This window comes from Lepisma saccharinum, chromosome 15 (genome assembly GCF_977018435.1).
Source record: "Lepisma saccharinum chromosome 15, izLepSacc3.1, whole genome shotgun sequence".
NCBI lineage: Eukaryota > Metazoa > Arthropoda > Insecta > Zygentoma > Lepismatidae > Lepisma > Lepisma saccharinum.
In genome coordinates this window covers 76,576,517-76,599,730 of record NC_139243.1, presented here as the reverse complement: position 1 = coordinate 76,599,730, position 23,214 = coordinate 76,576,517, and the positions used below count along the sequence as shown (strand labels likewise).

Sequence of the window (23,214 nt, the reverse complement as noted above, 5' to 3'; positions counted from 1 at the left end):
TGTTGAGTCCCGCTGCTTGGCTCTGCGTGGCTATTTTCAACTTGCTGAGTCTCGATGCTTGGCTTCGCGTGCCTATTCTCAGTTTGTTGAGTGTTGCGGCTTGGTTTTGCGTTGGCAAGTTTTCTTGTTTGGTAGATACGGCAATATACAAGATCGAAACATAACACACGGCATTAGGTCAATGTTTTCTATGCTCTTGCAGAATGGTGCTAGGTCAGTGATTCTGGAGTCGGTGCTTCCGTAGATCAATATTTATTCTACCTTCGCCGGACTCTTTAGCCGAGCGGTTAGCACTTCGTGCTGCGACGCTAAGAGTCCCGGGTTCGAATCCCAGTCGGGCTTGGTTGTTTGTGAATGTCTATTTATCAATTTCATTTTTTCATCACTCATCCTTATCTTCGCAAATTAGCCAAGAGGCACAAAACGCGAAGTAAAATATACTAAATCAACCAACCAACCAATTATTCCACCTTCGCACAAGTGGCTTTAGTTAGACAATGTGTCATAGTTTTATTAAGTACAGAATTTTGATTTGAACCCCAAAAAATTGTATATGATAAACCTAGGATAAAAAATACTCACACACTAAAAATATATACACTAAGTACACAAAACATATTGCTAAACTTAATTGATATTTTATAATAAAGATAGAGTTTGAATTTAAACCCCAAGAAATCTTATATAATAATAAAATAAATATTAACATATTAAGTATATAAAGCATATTATTAAACCCAATTAATATTATATATTAAGTATAGAGTTTTAATTTAAACCCCAAGAAATCTTATAACTAATAATAGAAATGCCAAATCAAAAATATTGTAATCAATGCAATAAAAATATATCTAGCCATAATTGGACTAGGCACCAAAAGAATTGTAATCCCGACAAATGCAGAACACTAACAACAATATGCCCAAAATGCCATATAAAATATAACATGGAATATTTCTGATATAAACATAAAAATACTTGTTATGTACAACCATCTACATCTTCATCTGGTCTAAAAAGAAAACTTGAAACATCTAATAATACTAGATCAGCAAAGCAGCTTCGCTATACACCTATTCATAGTAGTTTTAATAGTCAACTAAAGGATTACCGTTTTATATCAGCTCCAAAATGTGATATTAAGAATTTTTTGAATAATATAAATTCTGATGTGCAGAATATTCTAAATAAACAAAATAGATCTTATAAATTATCTTTCAAATTATTTACACAATATAAGAAACCAAATGGATCAAAATTTACACACCCCCACATAACAGAAACTGTAGTTGTTTATTCAAATAGAAATTTAGACAAAATAATAAGTAGTTTGATAGAGCAATTGATTATTAAACACTCTGAATTTGCTGCAAAAGAATCCGGATGGAGTTTATGTGGAAGTCCACACAAGTTATATATTAATATTTCTAAATTTAACCCACTACAAGGTTCTACATATTTGCCATTACCTGCTAATATTAAAAACAGAAGAGCCGTGGTTAACCTAAAAAATAATGATGAGAAATGCTTCCTGTGGTGTATTTTAGCTGCTTTGTTTCCAGTTTTAGATCATCCAGAAAGAATAAGTTATTATAAACAACATGAAAATGATTTTAATGATGCAATGGAGGGCTTAGAATATCCAATGTCTGTTCAAAATATTGATAAATTTGAAAAAAAAGGCCAGAGATATCAATGGTAAAAAATTATCTATTAATGTATTTATTTGTTCTAATGGTGCTGGGAATTGCTTGATAGAACCTCTCAGAATTAGTACACTTGATGATAATTTGGCTATTCCGATTGATTTACTCTTAATTGAGGGGATGGCACATACCATTACACTCTAATACGCAATCTTGAAGCTTTAGTAAGAAAACAACTAGACAAATCTAAAACAATATTTAAGTTGTGCCGAAGATGTTTAACTGTATTTGATGGTAGAAAAATGATAAATGGGGTTAGTGAAGAGAATACAGAAATTGCTAAAAACAAATTGGTTGAACATTTAAAATATTGTGGCAAACATAAACCTGTTCATATGGTGATGCCTAATCCAAATGAAAATGCCAATTTTAAAAAATTTGAAGCCTTGTTGGAACACCCAGCATATATAGTTTGTGATTTTGAGTCAAACCTGAAACCTCTTGCATTCTGCAACCCAGATCCTGATGAATCTTCAATTACATCATACCAGTTACATGAACCTTCTAGTTTTTGTTATGTTGTTGTACAGAATGGTGTTGTTAGTAAAGAATATTTATATATGGGACCAAATGCTATCAAAGAATTTGCACATAGAATAGAAAATGAGTGCCATGACATAGCATCTAATATCTTATTAAAATCAAAACTTATGATGCCTTTAACAGAAGAACAAATTCAAAATTTCAATAATACAGAAAAATGTCCGATATGTGATTTTAAATTTTCAAATACAAATATCAAGGTAAAACACCATTCACATACAGATGGTAAATTCTTAATGGCTCTGTGTAATAACTGTAATATTAAGATCCAGAGACCAAAATTTGTCCCAATATTTTGCCATGGTGCATCCAATTATGATTTTCATCACTTGATTAGGTACGAGGGGTTTGACAAGCAGAATTTAAATATTTTAGCAGAAAATGATGAGAAATATATATCTATTAGCAAGATAATTAAAGTTAATGGTGTTCCGTTTCACTTAAGATTTCTTGATTCATACAGAATTTTGTCGGCTAGCTTGGCTACTCTGGCCAGTCAAATATCTGATGATCAATTTAAAATTACTTGTGACACGTTTCCAAATCAGGACTTGAAATTAATTAGGCGAAAAGGGGTATACCCATATGACTATGTTACAGATTTTTCTAAATTTGATGAGTGTGCTTTGCCACCAAAACAAGCATTCTACAGTAAACTCAGAGCATCCGAAATCACTGATGAAGATTATCACCATGCTCAACTAATGTGGGACAATTTAAAATGCCAGACGCTTGGTAATTATCATAATGCATATTTAAAACTTGATGTGACTCTTTTAGCCGATATACTTCAGGCATTTAGAAAATCTTCCATGAAAAATTATAAACTGGATCCAATCTATTTCTATAGTGCTCCAGGCCTAGCATGGTCGGCCATGTTTTTAAATACTAAAATGCAATTGGATCTCATCCAGGAACAGGACATGTATTTGTTTATGGAACAATGTATACGTGGGGGCATGGTACAATGCTCTCAGAGATATGCTAGAGCTAACAACAAATATATTCCCGATTATGATCCAGCACTGCCATCAAATTATATACTTTATGTGGATGCTAATAGCTTGTATGGTCATGCTATGATGGATAAATTACCATATGCAGAGCTTGAATGGGTCGAAGATTTTAATATTGAGGATCTTCAGGATTTTGATGACAGTCACTATGGTTTATTCTTAGAGGTTGATTTGACAATTCCAGATAATTTACACAATAAGTTTTCTGATTTGCCCCCAATTTCTGAGGTTAAGTGTTCACCCGGTTCTAAACAAAAGAAATTGATGATGACTTTGGAATCAAAACAGGATTATGTAATATATTACAAAAACCTTCAGTTTTTGATGCGTCATGGTGTTAAAGTAACTAAGGTTGGGAAAATTTTGAGGTTCAGGCACTCAAGATGGTTAAAACCATATATTGATACGAACACCGAGCTTCGAACATCTGCAGTAAGCCAATTTGATAAATCATTGTTTAAATTAATGGTCAATTCAGTATATGGCAAAACTATAGAAAATATCAGAAAGCATAGTGATGTTAAATTAGTTACCGACCCCAGCCGGAGCAAAAAATTGGTGGCAAAACGAATTTTAACTACAGAAGAATTTATGATGAGAATATGGCACTTTTTAATATGAAATAAACAAAGATTAAGTTTGATAAACCTATTTATGTAGGGGCTGTGATATTAGAATTGGCGAAATTACATATGCTAAACCTCTATTATAATGTGTTGAAACCTTTTTATGGTAATAATATAAAATTGATGTACATGGACACAGATAGTTTTATTCTTGATATTCAAACAGAAGATGTTTATGAAGATATAACACATCCTGAATTGTTTAAATATTTTGATACTAGTGAACATTCAAAAATTCAATCCCACAACAAAAAGGTGCCTGGCAAGTTAAAAGATGAGACACTTGGCGATGTTATTGTAGGATTTGCTGGGTTAAGGGCCAAAATGTATAGTTTTAAAACATGTAGTGGTGGTGTTACTAAAAAAGCCAAGGGCGTTGGTAGAGTAACTGTAGATAAAAAGCTTGAATTTAAAGATTATGAAGATTGTCTTAAATCAGATAGGTTAATTAGAACATCAGAATGTAGAATCCAGAGTGTGGATCATTTGTTGACCACAAATATTGTAAGAAAAGTGGCTCTGGACCCACATGACAATAAGAGATGTATTTTATCATGTGGCATACATACTTTACCGTGGGGGCATTGTGACTTGAGAAGTGGTAATCAATGCCCAATTACAGAGCATGATTTGAAATAAATAAAACATGCCAATGAACTTATTTGGTTTTAAAAAACAAGATATTATGGACTTGCCGACACCAGCCCCCTCTCCTGATATACAATCTAAATTAAGTGGTTTGTTAATTATTCATTTGAATAGCATACTTACAGATGTTGATGATAAAACAGGTAAAACATTATACATATTTAATAATAATTTAAATCATTACCAATTACCTGTAGGTGGTCAATTACAATTTATTACAACACCCGAGGGTGATGTCAAGGTTTCTGTAGGGAGAAATATTTATAGAATTAAGCACTCAAACATGGTTTCTGGTACTGTATATACTGTTTCTGCAGGTGATTGTTTATATATTGAGGTCCCGGGATATTATGACAAACTTATACCTTTTTTTATAGAATTAAGAATTAGATATTTTATAATAAATAACCACTAAAACAAAATAAAAACAAAAATGCCTAATGATATATTTGGCCATACAAGGCGCGAAGATCACAGTGATGAGATTCTGATGCTTGATGTCAGAGTTAAAAAATTAAGAAGTGATTTACAAGCTTTACAAACCACACTCAATGCCAGTCTTCAACTAGAAATTACAAATTTACAATCACAATGCATGGACCCTCTTCTTAAAATTGATTTAGAACTTAAATTATTTCTTCAAAAATATACTGATTTGGCAACATTGGATAATTTTCAAAATTTAGAGGAGGCTGTAGCGGCTCTTCAAGCCAAATTAAAAACTCAGGCTACCAACTCTGAACAATTAAAACAGCAACTAGAAGAGCAAATTGGTAGTGTCCAGGCACAGTTCCAAACAATTGTCAATAGCATAAAATCACAAGGAGATTTTGATCTAGTAATTTCCACTCTAAAAGAACAGATTCAATCACTACAAATACCTAATCTGGACCCCTTGAACAATGCCATTGCCGAGGTTAAAGAAAAAATTGAGACACTTGAAAATTTTATGAACAACTTACCATCTTCTGATGCTCTGAGTGCTATAACTCGTAGTGTAGCTAACATCAAGCTGCAACTTGAGACATATGAAGATTTTGGAAAAATTCAGAGTACCATAACCCACCTTGAGGGTTCCATAGCAGCAGTACAAAGTGATCTGACAAATGTACAAGAAACTCTAGAATCTCGCTTGCCTGGTATTGTAGACACCCTTGTCAGTGTTCAGCAACAAATAACCAAACTTGAAAACCTCAACACCGAATCTGAGCTATCTCATTTTCATCACTTGATCGATGATATCCAAACAAAGCTTGAAATTTTACAACAATCGACACCTACTCAAGCAGGCATAATCCTGCTCCAAGATGCTATGCGTAGTGTGGCTGACGCTAGTGAATTAAACACTGTGAAATTGGCCCTGGAATCTTTGCAGAATACTGTCGCCAATCTGCCTACATCTCAGGAACTTAAAAATATTAAGAGAGCAGTAAATCGCATACTAAAATCAGAAGATATCAAGAATATCCAGACAGAGATCAAACAGCTTACTCAGACAGTGGCCGCTCTACCAACTAATCAACATATTAATGAACTTTATGCTTTGTTTGAGGATATCAGAAGACAAGTCCATGATCTTACTGCTCAAAGTTCTAAATTGGCAGTTGTTGAAAATCTACAGCAAATTGTAGCTAATATCAAGCAACATCTACGAAGCATGGAATCCAACCAAGGAAATGCTCTGTCTGTTTTTGCTACCCAGCTTCAAGAAATTGTGCAACAATACAAAAAACGTGCTGTGGACATAAGAATAAAACCAGGTCACGATGAGATTGTTAGGACTATCAATGAGCATCTTGAATCTGTAATAAGTAGATTGCTTACAGCAGAAAAAGAAATAACTGGCCTAATCGAAAATCCTAAGCATACAATAATTCTTGAATTAAACAGTATCCCTAACAAAGAATATGATTCACCATTTACACCAGGTGGTAAACTGTATAAGCTGTCCCCTGCACAATTTTATTACCAGTTTTTTTGTTGGGGGCACACTTAGACCAATCAAGATCAAATATTGGCTACAACCACAGGCACATTACTACCCTACCTTATCAATAACTAATGCTGACAACAAACCAAAAATCACCAAAATAGAGTTAGAGGATTTTACAGATCCCAATACATTAGAAACATCCTATGCTGAAGATGACGGTTCTCTGGAATTTAAAATACAAATAGGAGACAAATTATATTTAGAAAATCCTGTAGTATCTGCTGCTGAACACCCCACAGTTGCAATATTCTTATTTACATACCATGTCTAGACAAACTATTGTTAATGAACTACACAAACCAGCTAGACGTAACTATAAGCGACTGCCAGTGGTTACAAAAGGCATAGATGATTTATGGCAGTGTGATTTAGTTGAAATGGCACCTCATGGGGGACAGCTGAAAAATTTAGACAAGGTCAACAAAGGATACAAGTATATAGTTACTGTCATAGATACATTTTCAAAATTTGCCTGGGCATTGCCACTCAAATCTAAGACTGGAAAATGTGTTACAGAAGCTTTTAGGACAATTATTAATCAGAGTGGAAGATCACCCCGCTATCTACAAACAGATAATGCCAAAGAATTCTATAATTTGGTGTTCCAACAATTTATTAAAAACCAGTCATAAAACATTACTCGAGTTACAGTGATCTCAAGGCATCTATTGTAGAAAGATTCAACAGAACCCTAAAAAATCATATGTATAAGCAATTTACCCTTCAAGGTAATTATAAATGGCTCAGTATCCTACCAGAACTTCTAGATCGATATAACAACTCGGTTCACACCACAATTAACATGAGACTCTCTGAGGTAACTTCATCTGATGAGCAAAAATTGATCAGTACTGTTTATTATCCTAGATACCAACCAACAACAAAAAAAGCTAAATACAAAGTTGGTGATCAAGTAAGAATTAGCAAATATAAGCACTTATTCAAAAGAGGTTTTACAAGAAACTGGAGTACTGAATTATTTACAGTGGTTCAAGTTAAACCTGGGACCCGTAACACATATATAATAAAAGATCACCGAGGAGAAATTCTCAAAGGCAGGTTTTATGAAGAAGAACATAACAAAACTAAACAGCCGGACACATATCTTATAGAAAAAGTTATTCGCAAAAAAGGCAACAAAATACTGGTCAAATGGCTAGGTCTCCCAGAACACAGTTGGATCCAGGCAGACAAAGTGATAATATAAACACCTGGGATGTTATAAAAAGACTACCAGATCCTGAACAGCAGACTAAGAAAAATGGCAATCTACTACCTGATAATATTAGATGCCTTATTGTTGGGCCATCGGCTTGTGGTAAAACTACAATGATGATTGATAATTTTATATTGGCACCCAACTGGTTAGACTGGAAAAACAGGCACTTGTATGTCTTCTCTAAGAGTTTAGAACAATTAAAATATCAGCAACTGATGAATCTATATGATGGACTGGATATAGCCAGTTTTGAATCAGATGTTATGCCACTCGATGACTGTCTCGATAACTCTGTTGTTGTATTTGATGATATTATATTGGAAAACCAAAACAAGGTTAGATTTTTTTTTACACAGGGGCGACACAAAAACATAGATTGCTTCTACCTGGCACAGACTTTTTCTAAAATACCAAAACAATTGATAAGAGACAACAGCAATTTTATATGTGTGTTTCATCAAGACCATACCAACCTCAAACACATACATGATGAATATGTAGGTGGCGACTTGAGTTACAATAATTTTTCTAAGTTTTGCAGTAGGTGTTGGAACCAGGACACCTTGTCACAATTGATATGACAAGAAAACCTAATAATGCTAAATATAGAAATAAAATAAACAATTTTCTAGATATTGAAACATATATAAATAACCATGAAAAGACCAATTATTGATGATCTTAAATTAAGAGACTATCTTGTAAAAAGATTTAAGGGATGGAAACCAGAGAACCGAGGTATTTATGAAAAACACAAGCGCACAGAACAGCCTATTATTGATGCTATTAGTGAACTAGGTAAAAATATCAAAAGTGTTACAGAGCAAAATCAAAATTTAATCACAGAGCTTGTGCCGGTAGCTGCTAGGAACATATTAGATTATCCAATCACCCCACTTTCTAGTATCCATACACCTAGTCCTGTTGCTCCTCGAAGAATTGAAGCTACTCAGGATCCTATTGAATTGGGTCTTCTTGCTCAAAAATATTTAAGCACACCTAAAGACAACAAAGATGAAAAAAGGTAAAGTGCCCCCCTGTGCATAGCACCACGCCATGAAGGCGTATAGGGGATGTGGGGGTAACGCCCCACACTTTCTTGATCCGGTCGTGAGTGGGGGTGATGTGATCAGCATCACGCCCCTGACCGCCTTTACCCCCCAGGGTTTCCCCCAGGTACCCATGTTATTCGACGCTGGGTGGGCGCCGGGGCCGCTTTCACCGTTAGAAAAGTTCCCGGATTTGAACCGGCCGGGGATCGAACCCGGGACCTTTAGCATGGTAGTCAGACGCGTTACCGACTGAGCCACCGCGGCCAACCCAACAAAGATGAGGTTTTTGGTTTATATGCTGACACAGAGCGTGATGGTAGCATCATACATAGAATTGGCAATTTTAGGGTAACATTTATGGGAGATGATCTAATAGTATATTCAGAATCTCATCTTGGAGAAAGAGGTGGTTTTGTTAAGTATCCTGGCACACCTGGATTGTGGGAACTGATGACTAGGAAGAGACCTGGCAGCTATACAGATCAAGACTATGAGCATTACAAAGAAATATTAATAAAATCAGATGCTCTATACCAGAACAATGATCCCACACAAAAAAGAGTCAAGTCTAGCAGTGGAGCAAAATACAACAATTTAATCAAACCCATATGGTCACAGATCAAGACAGGTAGTGGGATCAAACAGTACAACACCTTGCGTAAAGAATTTGTCTGGGTTGACGATGTCAGGAAACTTGTAGATAGATTGCTAGTCATAGCTGGGGAAGAAAATGCCGGTAACCACAATTTTTACAATGAAAAAGTTGGAATTATGGATATGATAAGCACCAAATTGTCTAATTTTATAGTCAATGACACTAACGGTATTGGATATCTTATAAAAATTATTAATACTCTACCACCTAAATTTTGGAATATCTCTGAGGGTCGGGGGTTGGTTAATGATATTATAAATAAGTTGCCATTTGAGCTACACATACCAGGCTATCAGTATTGTGGTCCAGGCACCAAACTAGACCATAGATTAAACAGAGGTGACCCTGGTGTTAATCCCCTAGATGCTGCTTGCAGAGACCATGACATAGCATACAACACACATACTGACCTTGACAAGCGACATGTGGCAGACAAAAAATTAGAAGAGGCTGCATTTGGTGGATTTGTAAGCAAAGATGCTTCTTTGGGTGAGAGAATAGCAGCATTGGGGACCACCATAGCTATGAACACCAAACAAAAATTGGGGTGGGGGTTGTAATAAATTAAGTAAATTAGCTATAATTTAATTGAACTAGTTAATCCCAGAATATGTATATAATAAACCAAAAAAATGAAGGCCAAGGGTGTTATGTATCAGATACCTTATGCAGGTCTTAAATCTCTTAAAACTATTGATAGTCTTCTAACCAAAAAGCAGCGCAAGAAAAAAATTTCTTGTCTTGCCAAGGGACATGGTATGAAATCGTTACTTAGTACCCCACAATTAAAAAAATTACAGCAATCTAAAAAAAAATCACATATAGGTGGATTCATATTTAGTATCCCAGCTATTTTAGCAGCATTGGGGGCCGTGGGTAGCTTGGCTGGGGATCAGCTGCCATAGCAAAAACAGTAATAGATGCCAAGAAGAATAAAGCAGAATTAGATGAACAAAAGCGCCATAATATGGCTATGGAAAAACAAGGCAAAGGTGTTAAGAAAGTTATGAATAAGTTAAAAAAAAAACAAGAGCCGCTTACCAACCAAGATATTGAAGCTTTAATCAAACCACTGGACATCAAACATTTTAGAGGAGTATACATGTCTGATTCTTTACCAGAACAACCACTCAAAAAAGAGTGCGGCATAGTTAATTTGGATAAGTACAAAAATCAGGGCACTCACTGGATCTGTTATCTTAAATATTTAAAAGATGAGGCATTTGTGTTTGATTCATTTGGAGGTGTTCCACCTGAGAATTTAGTAAAATATCTAAAATCAACTAATCTTTATTATAATAATACCCGTGTTCAAAATTTCAAAGATGTTAATTGTGGACATTTGTGTTTATCTGTTCTTAGATATCTATCTCAAATAAATAAACCATGGATTGAAAATTTTCAAAAAGCCTTGTGGTATCTAAAACATCATGGGGGTATTCCATCTTACCAGCCAAAATTCAATATTGAAAATTAGTTTACATGATGATATAGTATATCCCAAAACAATAGCTCTCAGAACATTTTATGCCATGTACTTGATCCCCAATATTACACACCACAACAACAAGATTGCAGTTGGTGACCAAAATATTGTCATCACTCCAGGGCAGTATAATCTGTCTACTCTAAATGCTCAATTACCCAGAGGTATAGTATTAACTCAAAATTCTGTTACTCACAGAGTAGAAATTGTGTCTGCTACAGAAATAGTAGATCTGGGTACTATAGGAGAGTTATTAGGATTCGAAAACAACACAAAACTTGAACCAGCTATTAAACACACTGCTATTAATATACATAAATTCCTAGCCATAGAAACTTTGAATATTCACTGTAATGTGGCCGAGGGTATGATCACCAAATCAAATGGCATAGGCACTCACAAACAAACTGGCATTATTGCAACATTCAAACCTAACTCTGAATTTATGGAACCGATCATCTATACTCCATCGCCAACATTATATTTTCCTGTGTGCCATAATAGAATCGACTACATTGAGTTGATGGTCACTAATGATAAAGAAGAATTAGTTGATTTTGCTGGAGCCACAACAACTGCTATCATAGAAATTAATATTTAAATAAAAATACATACAAATATAAAAAATAAAATAAAATAAATAAATAAATAAAATGGAAAATATTGAGAGTTATGAGCTACAATCATTCCCCCGAAACAGGAGGACCTTTGCAAATTTAAATCAAGCCAACACAGAGATTGAGATTGACCTTGATGTAGGGGATGGCTTTATACACCCTCACAGAGCAGACCTATATATCAAATTTGATGTTGTAAAACTCGATGGTACAGATTATCCGGCTAACTCAAATATAAGACTGGTAGACAATTTTGTGCCACATCTGTTCTCTGAAATCGAGATTAGAAAACATGGTGTTGTTATAAACAGAGTAGACTATCCTGGTATTACATCTACTGCTTAGGCCACACTAAAATTATCTAAAACCGAGACCTCATACTACAAAATAGGTGGATTTGAGGCTGGTGATAAGATATTATCTAAGGACCACACAGTACTGTTTCCTATGCGCCTGTTGCCTGGATTCTTCTCAGATTACAAAGATATTATGTGGAAGGGTGGTTTAAGAATTACATTTAGAAGAGCTGCCAATGATAATAATGCTTTGATGAGGTACAGTTCATTAAACTCTACTGGAGCCGCTCTGCCTAATACCCTACCTGATGAAGGCAAATGCCTTATTCAGACTATGGAGCTAAGAATTCCAGTAGTTGAATATGAGGCCAGTTATGCTCTTAAATACAAAGCAGATATACTAAAAAATCCACAGGTGCCTTTACAATTTTATACATATCAATGTGTACAGAAGCCTGCCACTGGTAGCTATTATGAATTTGATGCTACAAACTCATTCTCCAGTATACAATATGACATGCCAGATTTTGTGGTGGTACTGTTTCAGACTGGAAGACACAATAATCAGGAAAAAAGTTCAAGTAGATTTGATAACTGCAACATCAAAAACATATATCTTAAAAATGGCAGAAATGAGGTGTTTCCTAGAGAAAGTTATAATTTAAACATGTCCAAGGATGATTTCCTCAAATTATATGAGGCATTTACAGCATTCAAAAGAGTTACAATTGGGAATACTGACATGTATTACTCACCAGATGAATTCAAAGCACAGAGACCCATGTTTGTTATCAACACCTCAAAAAGAAAACAAGTTGTGGTTAATGACAGGACAAATATTAAAATTATCTGTGAATTCCATGAAACACTCCCTGATGATACCATATGTAGTGTTATTCTTATAGGTGAAAAATCATATGTTTATGATGTAAGAAATGAAAGAGTCACAGAGCAATTCTAGAAGACTTTTGCATATAATATTGTGTCTAGTATTAGATAAACAAGTTGAGCCTGGTGTGCTATTAAAATATTTGAGTTAACATATTAATATTCTAAATTTAATAAACCAGAAGTGGACCGGAAGTAAATATATATAGGTGTGGGTGGGTGTGGTTGGGTGTGGGTGGGTGTGGGTGGGTGTGGGTGGGTGGGTGTGGGATTAGTGTGGGTGGCAAATTCAAGTGTAGCCACATCAATTTGAGAAGATCCTCATTTCTCAAAAACTTTTCTTGTACAAAAATCTTAAATTTGATAGAGAAGAACACTTAAGCCATAATTTTTTATAGGCAACTTAGCCTAATTTTGGTACAAGCAAGACCTCCTCTTTTCTCGTCCTAGTTATACCACAAATACTACTACTCAATGCCGTCACTGGATGTCACATAAAATTGAAACAACTTATTCAAACAAATATTTTTTCTCTCCTGATTGCAATCGAAGTAATATTTGTGGAACAGGACATGATTGTCCACATTTAGTAATTAGAGATCATACTGTTTTTCTAGGATTCCTGAAGTTACCGTGTTCCAAGACGCTTTCGTAGGAACTCCTGGACGGGATTGTGGTTTCTCTGAATGTGAAACTGGTTCCACTGAATTCATCAGGTGTTGCCAGATATAGCTTCAGATTTCCACTCATACAATAATGCCAGGTAATGACAATTACAAATTTCGTTGTTCTGGTAATATGTCCAATTGTAACAAGCACAAAATGCACAAAATTTACTGAAATCAATCACTAAACGTGCATCTACACCTCCATCCACTCGTGTGGAAATTTTTCATTTTTCATTATATATTTACACGAGGAAATTAACAATGAGAATAACCAATGTCAAGGGCGGCGATAGAGAATTCAAGGGCGAGAAATCCAGGACAGACCCTTTATACTTTCAGCATTTCGTCACATTCAATATTATTGCAACCTGTGAGAAAAAGCCACGGGGACCTGTCTAAAGTCAGCTTGCTTCATTCTGTTGTATTTGCCCGTATATAAGTGATCGGAACTTCTTGCAGATAATAAGCAAGGTTTTGTTAATGTTAAATTATATCTGAACAGACATGCATAAATTTTTAATACACTCCATCAACTATATGCTGCACAAATTGATGTTGCTAAAGAATTTCATGAAGTGATTTACCAAGCATTCGAACAGCCTAACTTCCCCCAATTCTGTAAATTGCTTGAGGATAACGTAAATGGGCAATTTGTCAGATTAATGGAAGACTTTCTAAGGAAGGAATTTTCTAATCTGCTGTTACCCAGGGATATTCATTGGATCCCTCATTATTTTTTACTTGTATAAATGACGTAGGAAACTGAATTAAGAATAGTAATTAATACTTAATGCTTGGCAATGATATATACTTATATAAATAAATTGTATCCAATGACGACCTTAGAAATCTTAAAACAAATATTAACTCGGTCAATAAATTGTTATCAGTTAATGGGTTAGATTGGAACAAAGATAGATCCAAAAATTTATCATTGGCTAGAAACTCAACATATTTTTAAAAATATTTTGTAACTTCAAAATTGAAAAGATTGAATACATATAAGACTTATTTATAATATCTGATTCTCGATTGAATTTCAGATTGCGTGGTTTACAAAGAGTTATAAAAACTAAAGCAGCCCTGGGCAATACATTACGTTCAAGGTCACATATCAAGTACAAATCTGTAATTGTAATATCGTTTCGACTACGATTTATAGAAATATTTGAATTCCCAACGGCTATTTGGAGCTGGAAATGCACTAAGTATAATAACCAACTCCAAGTGTTCAAAGGAATCCGTCTATTAATTTCCATTTCAATTATTGTGTACTAATTATTTCCATGGAAGTAAGTAACTTGGATTAAATCTGAGGTTATTGTCAGATAGGGGAAATAATAATGTTTGAAATTACTTAATAGATAATATGTTGACTTTAAAATTATCATGCCCGAATAATATTAAGGAAATTGAGACAAGAAACATCAACCTTTTGAAGTTATAAACAGTATGAGTAATGCACAAATATAATGGGAAAAAAAAATTTTAAATAATCTATAAATTATCACTAAGAATAACTACATTTATACGTATTTTGTATGGATTTTCTATTGTTTAGCATGTGATTGTTTGTCACACTACCCTGCGGGTTTTGATGTAGCTGTGCTCTCTAACCTCTTATTTACGAGGCGAGAGGTACTCGATGCTATATCAAGTAGACCAACGCTATTTTTAGAAACTTTTTTAATTTTCTTGTGACTTGTCTATGTCACTAGTTTACGCGCGACAACGACTAGGCCTAATAACCAATGGAAGTACTATCGTTGCTTTATGGAAGATTTAAACCCATGAAACTAGTCATTTTTTCAATGCTAATCTTTTCATCATTGAAGTGTACATACAAAAGAACTAAAATTAACAGGAAAATGTTGTTGTTTTCAAACAATAAATGGAATCTGGTTTGCAATTCAAAAGCAAATTCTTACAATTTATTCGAACATTGTGCAACATCTAGCTCAGAGATTACATTTTTTGTTAAAAGTTTTCCTAATTTCAAATACATGCATTCACAGCCCGTCTGTATTTAGTTATTTTAACCAACTAACTAACTAACTCTATCCTTCTTAAACCCTAAGTGTATGGCCGCAGGAACACAAGTCTTCAATCTGTCCCTATCCTGGGTGGACAACATCAAGTCCATCTTTTCCATCCTTACAGATTTCCTTTAGGTCCAATCTAACGTTCTCCCTTCATCTTACTCTTGGGCCATACCACTAGTTTCTTACCATCAGGTTTCACAAAAAGAATCCTGCAAACTCTTTCCACTCCCATTCGTGCCAAATGGTCCTTCCCACCTAAGTCGTCTTGGTTTAATTATTCTAATATTATCTGGACATGAATGCAAATTATGTAGTTCTTAATTATGAAACCTTCTGCACTCACCCTTTAGGTCCAAATATTTTTTTAATAAAGATTTTATTTTCAAATACTCTTAATTTACATTCATCTTTTAATGCAATGGGCATCCGTATAATACTACAGGCAAACTACTGTTTTGTATATTTTAGCTTTTAATTTCTTAAATATTATATGATAAGATAAAAGTTTATGACGAGAAAAGTAACAAGCATTTCCTGAATAAAGCCTGCTTTTTATTTCCTCTTTAATATAATTTTCAATTGTTAGTATCACTCCTAAGTACTTGAATTGGAAACTCATTCAAATGGGTTGTCATCAATAATTAGATTTAGATTACTACCTTACTTGGTTTCATCCTGTAAGCATATATTTAATTTTATCTTTGCTAACGTCTAAGACTGTCTGTTTAGCTGCTTTGGAAAATATTTTACCATTATTCTTAATTGTATTTATATAATCCCATAACAAGTCTATATCATCTGCATATGCTAAGAACTGAGTCAGACCATTTAATTTTAGACCTTCAATAGTTTCTTCTACCTTCCTAACAGCATATTCTAAGGCACAATTAAAGAACAATGAAGGTAATACATCTACCTGTCTTAACCCATCATGAATTGTATAAAGTCAATGAATACCTGATGGACATGTTCATCATATTCCCACTTTTTCTCAAGTCTCTGTCCGATGCGAAAAATTTGATCTAGTATATTTGATCGGTTACGTTTAAATCCACATTTACAATCACCTATAATTTCATTATCATAGGGGTTTGGTCTAAATAAATAAAATAATGGTAGATGATATTTTAAGTGATGTTGAGAGGAGAGATATTCCACGATGATTATTGCATTTCGTTTTATCACCTTTTTGAAACATAAGAACAAAGGATGGATTTTCTTACTGTTGAGGATTTTTTTCCTTATTCCATATTAGACAAATAATTTATGAATTGGACATATTAACGAATTTCCACCATATTTAATTAACTCAGCTGGTATTAAATCAATGCCAGATGTTTTGATACTCTTTCCCCTTTTAATAACATTTTTTATTTCTGTCAAGTCAAGATCTGGAACAATAGGATCTACTGTGTGTACTTCATTTACTTCTGATTTATCTCCTACGTGATCTTCTGAAAGTTCACTAAAGTAGTTCCTCCATGTATTTAAAATTTAGCTTAGATCAGTCAAAAAGTTAACCGTTTTTATGTTTTATTAAATTTACTGTACGTTGTCAGCCCATACTAAAATCATTTTCTCCTTCACATAAATCTCCGATTTTTTTCAATTTGTTTCAATTTCGTTAATTTTGCATTTCAAGTAATATTTTTTTTACTTCTAGATGTGTGGTTAACTTCTCTTTCTATTCCATTATAATTGTTTAAACTTGTATCATTAGAGTTTTTAAACCACTTAATTCTAGCCTTATTTCTAATTTCTATTAGATTACAAACAATCATTATCAAACCACTCCTCACTTTGTCTTGGTACTTCCTATAGCTGCTGAGTCTATTGCATTACGTGTATGCTCTCAATTCTCATTTGCATCTGCTTCATTTATATTTTCATCATCATTTAAAATATCTGCAAAATATCAAAACTCTTTCAAAGTTTCATTTTATAATCTTCCCTAATTCATTCATCAAAAAATTTTACTGTACTAAATTATAGAACTTTTAGATTTTAATCGCTATGATTTACAACTAAGTGTCTTGCTCTTAATTTAGCAATTACTAAGTAATGGTCCGTGGACCAGTGAGCACCTCTATGTGATCGAACGTTCAATGGACTAGTATGCCTTCATTTAGCAATTAGAATACGATCTTTATGATTATGAGTTCTACCAACTGGAGAAGACCACGGATATTTATGGATATATTTATGTTTAAAATTGGTTCTTTACACATTTAAATTCTTTGACCTTGAGAAATTAATTAATCTTATAGCATTATCATTACTTAATTTATGAAGGCTTTCATTACCAATAGTGTGTTTAAATGTCTCATCTTCACCAATTACAGTCACCTAACAAAAGTTTCACACCATGCTGGGAAAATTTATTTAAGATCTATTCTACCTTAGCATAACAATTATCTTGTGTATTGTTATTTTTATCTTCCGTTGGTATAGGGATGTCTATTAAAATAATTTTATACCACATACCTTGTAAAACATCATCCAATATAAAATATATTATTTGTAGCTTTTCCAAAATCCGTGCGAATCGCATCGATGAAGATGAATGGTGAATTAAGGAAACAGATTGAGCCAAGCCTTACTGAGGTTTGGAATCTGAGATCCTCGATTTTGTTGTGCGCTACAGGAAACAGACCAACTTGAAAAGTGGCTTCTACTGAGAGTTACTTAATATACATCACAATGATTCCTTATTGAGTTCTCAAAATATTGTTTTATTTTTTCAGGACAAAGGACAGGAGAAAGAAGACGCATAGAATCTCATCAAAATTGCATTTGAAATATTTGGATGTCCTCTTAGATAGAAAACAATGGACGACAATAAGAGTGGTGATCAGACGTGGCTCAAAAAGAGAAGAGATGGTTTCAATAAGCTGATTGGACTTCCCAGGGCTCAGAAAGGCGGAGGATATCAAGTAAAGATAGCAGCATTGTTCGTGGCCTCAGCCATGAAGAGACAGAACGTTCGATACAATCTTTCGGTTGAAGATAAATCTGCAAAGAAGTTTGACGACGTCGTCTTTAAACTTTTTGAAGAATCACAAAGCATTATGTGTTGTGTCCAAGCTAAATACGAGGGAGTAGGATCCAAAATATTATTTCAAAATCTCCTCTTCTCGGAGAAGGGAGATTTCTCACTGATCAAGTATTTCCAGTCCTTCTTGAAGATTAGGGAAAACCAAGATTCTAAAGGAGCAGATGTGGAGAAATTTATCATATACACACCAGCAATGCTTCACTTCGACACCAATCACAGCGACGACAATACTTGTAAGATGACATATATGAATCATGTTTTGATGTTCAAAAGGGTAACAGACGAATATAGCTTCCTGGATAAGAGTGAGGGCTCATTGTTTCAGTTGCAACCAAATGACTACATCAGAAATCACTTGAAGGAAGCAGTAGAAGCAGAAGTAGCTGCAGAGGCAGAAGTAGATTCCTTTCTGGGTAATTTGTGGTTCTCTGTAGGACAGCCAACAGACACCGAGATTGACAACCTTTTGGAGGAGAAATTGAAGGAAGCAAATACAGGAATCGAACCAAGAAAGTTAAAGGACAATCTGTGTACTGGCCTGGACAAATGGTTTAAGGAAGATAAGACGAAAGCTATATATTTTACAGAAATTGATGTTGCTAAGATTATATTAAAAATATTTTCGGACACTTCAAAAGACAAACTAGCCTTGGCTAATGTTACATTCTCAGACTACGATGATCTCGATAAACTTTTTGAAAACAGTGAAAGTGCATTTCACACGGTTCCGTGTTCCCTAAAGCTTTGTTGTACAAAATACCTCACATATCCAAAGGGTTCCAAAAAGTTGTTTCTCTTGCAGCTCCAGGATTTCATGAAGGTGAAAAATATTTTTCTCTCTTCACTTCCACTGAATGGACCCACAATAATAGTTGTTGTAGTTGAAGAAGGAGACAATGTAGTTGAGGAAAAACAAGCCTTGGAGTCATTTGTAAGAAGGATGCAAACTCCTAGTGTTAGCCATGTTTCAAAGTTAATTGTTGTTCAAAGAAATGAGAGCATGCAAGAAATTATGGAAGAAAACAATGTAGTTCCTTGGGAAGATGGAACTTACACTTTTGCAAGTCTCTCCAGTGAAACGCAGCATTTATTAATGCAAACGAGGGTAACGTTCCAAGGAAATTCAATTACATTTAAGGATATCTGCGGCGAGAACAATTTTCCAGCGTTGAGATCACATCATATTGAGCTGTTATTATCAGAGCCAGAGGTAGTTGTAGGTAAGGATGTACCCTGCACAGAGGCCAGTATGAGTTTGTTTGTTCCAAGGATATTGTACCTTGAATGTTTCTTGCGTGAGGAATGTTTAGATAACTTACATGAGGATGAATATGTTGTGATTACATCTGAAGACAATAACCACCAGTCCTTATTTGATAAATATAAAGGGAAAAATAATATTTTCATTGTGACTCCTGAGGAAGTGTGTGAAACATTTAATAAATTACGTCTAACGAATCCAAGGGAAAATATCCACGTAATTGAAAGTTATTTCGGTTTTTGGGGTTTACGTTTGACACCGATTGAGTCTCACTGTTCTCTGCGTACATTGAGAACGTATATAGACAAGAGTGATAAATGGTACATTAAGGAAATTGAACAGAGTCCAATTGCTGTAATAGCAGCAGAGCCTGGAATGGGGAAGACTACTCAGCTGCTCCACATAGCTGAGGAAGTAAATAAGTTGCATAAAGACCGATGGGTTGTCTTCGTACGTTTGAAAGATGTTGCTTGCAAGCTGCTCTCACTGAATTCAGAAGACAATATTTCCAACATGTCCAGGAGCATGAGCGAAATTTTCTTGGGTGACGAGTCCTCCTTTTCAAAGTTGCTATTCCAACACAGTCTTGAAGAAACGGGGAAGTTCATTCTCCTCTTGGATGGATTCGACGAGATTGGTTCGCCAGACTTAAGGGGGCAAGTCCTGCTAATTCTTCGGAAGTTGAAGGAGCACTCACGTGGACAGGTAATAATAACCACTGGACTCCATTTCAAGGAGGTGTTGGAGGATGCGACTTCAACCTTTGCTTATCGCTTGGAGCCATTGTCTGAAACACAACAGGATAAACTCCTGGCAGAGATTTGGATCAAGAACCTGAATGTTTCTTCCGATGAGGAAATGTCAGAACGTGTTCATGTGTACGCTCAAGAACTGGTATGTGATTTCTCTAAGAAGATCGGCGAACGAATGAGGAACCTCATTGGGATTCCTATGCAAGTGACATTGCTCGCTGAAGTGTTTGAGGAAAGTTGCAAGATATATTGCAAAAACCTAGACACAGCAAATGCTTCTGTGAAATTTCCATTCATTAACCTACTTTTACTTTACAGTAAGTTTGAAAATATAAAATGCGACAAATTCATCAAGAGTGATGCTAAGAGTGTCCCATGGCTTGAGAAGAACCTGATTGAGATGGTTTCCGAGGAGCACAGAAGCGTGTGCACAGAGAAAGCCCTTGACACGTTACTCCGATCCTCTTCACTCCGTTGTGACTGCTGCTTGAGAGTATTATGCAAATCGCGCTTGCTCCAAGAGCAGGGCATTCTTAGGATCGGAATTTTACATAAATCCGAGGGAGCAAACTTATCCTTCATCCACAGGAGTTTTGCAGAGTATTTCTTTGCTTTACACTTAGTACAGCTAATATCAAACGGAAGACCCTGCAAGAAATTTAAGAAACTGCTTAAGAGCAAATTTTATGAAGAAGAATACCAAGTAATAAGACTGTTTGTAGACAGTGCATTAGCTAAGAGCGGAATCCACATTGCTGCTCTTACAAATGACGTATATGCCCTTGGAGAGGAACTAGAGAACGGAGCAGAAATTAACAAAAGAGATGCTCTTGGAAGAACTCCTTGTCACTTAGCAGCAACCTACAAGTGCGAGGAGGCATTTGAGCTTCTTATCAGCCGAGGATGTGATATACAGTCTAAAGATAATATGGCAAAGCTTACACCATGTGAACAAGCTCTGAAAGTCCATGATAAAGATTACTGGTTTCTTTCGTGCCTCTATAAGAAAGGGAGAGCTAAAGAATATAATATAAGTTTGACAGATAGCCGCACAGATGCGCAAGAACACCTAAACAATTTACTTCCAATCATTGTAGATAATGGCGATGTTGACACGATCAGGTTTATCCTAAAAAGCGCTGATCGTCCTAATGTTCTAGTTCTGGTTGCTTTCCCTCCTAATTGGAAGCAAACTACGTCCATAGCACAGAGTCAAGTAGCCTGTTTGCAATTAATAATGGAGTTTGTATTTAGGAAAAGAGATTTTATTTTCTTTAAGGAAATGCTTTCTGGGGGCAATCAAGAACATATCAAATCTGTATTTTCTGCAATGGTAGATTCTATGAATGAGAGGAAAGATTCACTTATGAAGGTAGTACTTTTAGCTCTCTTCTCACAGTACGACGATTTAATGGACATAGCATTTCATAAAATATCTGAGATAACCAAAGATTTTCTTTCTTTCATCCTACAAACTTTTGATTTACATGAGACGTTGGTGCATTTTGCAGCAACATACCATTTAGATGAAGCAGTGAGACGTATCTTTAGCAGGCTACAGGAAGAGGGAACAGATTTTTTGTCAGTTCTCTTCCCAGAGAATGTTCAAGAGGAGTCACTCCTTCATCTCGCAGCCTGCAATTGTAGCCTGTTGAGTTTTTACATTGACTTCATCAGAGAGAACAAAGGTAACGTCGCATTCTACCTCTGCCAACAGGACTCTAATGGAAGTACACCTCTGCATTTGGCTGCTCGGTTTAGTCATTGTGAAGCAATAAAATTGATTGTTGCGGAAATCATAAGTGAGCATGCACAAATTTTTGAGGCACAGTTAGTGAACTCGTCTGAATGTGGCGAGAAAGGAGCATTTTTCGACTTCTTGTTTGAGAGAATCATGGCTCATGGAAATAATCTCTTGGCTTCCATTATGTGGTTTGACAACTTCGAACGTAACTGCCTAGATTACTTCAAGGAGAACCATGATCATGAAACCATGCTATGTCATTGGAAAATAGATGGTATTTGTGCTTTAGAATGGGTAAAGAGGAAAATGGAGGAGGAAATACAAAAGGTGTTTCAAGCGACATCAACAACATATGAAGTAAATGAATTCATGGATTATTTATTTCTTAAAAAGGAACCAGAAGAGAAACGAGAAGAGAAAGCAGAAAAGAAGTCAGAAGAGAGAGCAGAGACGAAAAGAATTTTTTTCAGAAAATTGTTCAATTGGTCTTCATAAAAATCATTTTGCGATTTAGAGAAATTGTAAATCGTTCAATTCAATCTTATATTTATTGGAGTAGACTTTGAAGATCTGTCATTCTCTTCATCTGTAGCATGCATGTACGACGGAATGTCATTTGTTATGTTTAATTCCTTTATTTGGGTGACCAAATTTACGCTAGATAAAATGAAGCAAAATATGAGATTGTGTATTTGGAAATTGCAGGCAGATTGCATGTATTTAATTCTCCATTCCTATCTTGTCTTCTCATTGGAATGTGTGTGACTTCACTATCAGCTCATGACGACAACAGAATATTATTACTCGGATCAGAATGTGATATTTTAGTCCTAGGTTTCTGGTTCGAATAGCTGAGTAAATCGTAAGAAGCAACTTTAAAACTCATGTCTCCAACCACACACACACAAAAGTGTATATATACATACGTACCGTCTTGAATGAGCGAT

The 23,214-nt window shown here is 35.0% G+C and overlaps 1 long non-coding RNA gene across 1 annotated transcript in view; it reads left to right on the top strand.

The window, feature by feature from the left end:
* LOC145999512 (uncharacterized) overlaps positions 1-18,466 on the top strand; it is a 93,198-nt gene extending 74,732 nt beyond the window's left edge. The window contains exons 3-4 of the long non-coding RNA XR_014443408.1: positions 13,363-13,508; positions 18,200-18,466. This is a non-coding gene — a long non-coding RNA (uncharacterized LOC145999512). The remainder of the gene's footprint in view (positions 1-13,362; positions 13,509-18,199) is intronic.
* Positions 18,467-23,214: the final 4,748 nt, after the last annotated feature.